The sequence below is a fragment of the Odontomachus brunneus genome, unplaced genomic scaffold, assembly GCF_010583005.1.
Source record: "Odontomachus brunneus isolate Ranch 3 - 2012 unplaced genomic scaffold, Obru_v1 Obru_scaffold_070, whole genome shotgun sequence".
Taxonomy (NCBI): Eukaryota; Metazoa; Arthropoda; class Insecta; order Hymenoptera; family Formicidae; genus Odontomachus; species Odontomachus brunneus.
In genome coordinates, this window is record NW_022639520.1 from 785,651 (window position 1) to 787,720 (window position 2,070).

Here is a 2,070-nt window from a genome sequence, read left to right on the forward strand (position 1 = left end):
ACATAATATAACATTTTAGATTTGGCTTTCGGGTTTGAGCCGCGTGGATTCTTCTTTGTTTGATTCCGATGTTTCAGTCCGCTTCATCAAGGAAGAACGACTCGATGCCGCTTCCGAACGTCATCTCTGAACGTTACTTAGGGAAAGGAGAGTATCGTGAGCGTGGAGCGTCAGGTAGCTCAGTGATTAGAGCAGTCGCCCGGCAAGCGAAAGATGGGTTCGAGTCCTCGGCCTTAGCAAACCGCTCTTTCGGTATTTTTCTCTGTCCGGGACGAAGAAAATAACAAAGCGGACTTGAAATGTTTGCAAAACATCGAAATCAAACAAAGAAGAATCCACGCGGCTCGAACACGGAAATCACCAAATATAATATACATGAAAGCTTAAAATATCAAATCATAATATAACATCTCGATTAAAATGAATGAATTACTTCTTCTGAAAACTAAATAGTCTGGTGTTGAAAATATATTTTTCTTTTTGAAACTAAGTTATTATTCCACCGGAATAAAACTAATATTTGATTCAAACAAAAGAAGAGTTTGTGTCAAGAAAAAGAAATATCTTCATTAGAATACATGGGTTTCTTCCGTCGATTTTATACTATAATAAGTAAACCGAATCTTTATGTTAAGTAAGATATACTCGTTCCAAGTATTAAACTTACTTGGATTGATATTATATTTTGAATAATTTTCATGCTTGTGACGAGCTTCTGATATACTTGCGGATATATAAACGTGCGAAATACTGAAAACAAGTAAGAATTACTTGTATGTAGTATTTCTTTTTCTGCCTGTTTTCTCGCACTTTCTTCATTAGCCACAAAGAAAGGATGGACAGAACGACAAGGGACGACAAGGATTCATAGAAAGCAACGACGGAGCTATGGTCACAACACTCAGTGCGGGAGGAAAAACCCAAGTGATTGTCTTATCCCGTAATATGAGTCTAATAAATAATAGAATAAATAATAGAATTGCTATCATGTAAGGACTTGGATGCCAGAACCAAATATTTGTTTATTGTAGAACGGATTGTAGACAAGTGAGAGAGACGTAATGACACAGCAGAATCCTAGAGGTACCACAACCTGGATGACCGGATTAAGCTATTGGAATAAAGAAGCTCGGAAAACGAGACGAAAAGTCATGGTAAAACAAACAGTCGTTGACAAAGAGACGACTTCCCAAATTCCGCGAAACGTTACTGAACTTTAACTAATGCGGAAAGAGAGAAGCACTTAGAAAAGATATCCTAAGAGCTGAAAGCTCTGGAGCTCACTTTTTAGTAGCTATCGCATGGCAGCAGAACAAATTAATTATGCTTATCATAGCCCCGTAAAGTTAGCCCCCCCAATATTCGAAAAAATACAATTTCTACACCTAATTCGTTTGCTCATCGTTTGCACATGTTTGCACCTCAACAATTTTCGTTTGCACACCTCTAGTTTCAAAGTTATTGAAGAAACAATTTTGGGGGGGTCAACTTCACACTAGCCCCCCAACACTCGAAAAAGTAAACTTTCTTTAGCTCAAACGATTGCACATCGTTTACACATCAAGAGTTTTCGTTTGCACACATTTAATTTAAAAGAAATTTAAAAAAAAATTTTGGGGGGCTAACTTCACACTAGCCCCCCAAGTTGTTCAAATTTGACTCACAATGCATGTAATCGATAGATTTTCGTTTGCACATTTCGAATTTTCGTTTGCATACTTCTAGGAAAAAAGTTATTTGGCTTTAAACTTTGGGGAGGCCAAACTCACACTTGCCGAAAATTATGACTGCAAAATAAAATTGTTTGACGTATGATATCATTAGATCTTCGTTTGCACATTCCAAAACATTTCGAGTTTTAGTTTGCATACCTCCAGAAGAAAAGTTATTTAACATTGAATTTTGGGGGGGCTAACTTCACACTTGGCGAAACCTAGGTTAAAATTGCAGGAAAAAATTGTCTGATGCATGATATCGTAAGATTTTCGTTTGCACATTCCGAAACAAGTCGAGTTTTCGTTTGCATACTTCTAGAAAAAAAGTTATTTAACATTGAATTTTGGGAGGACT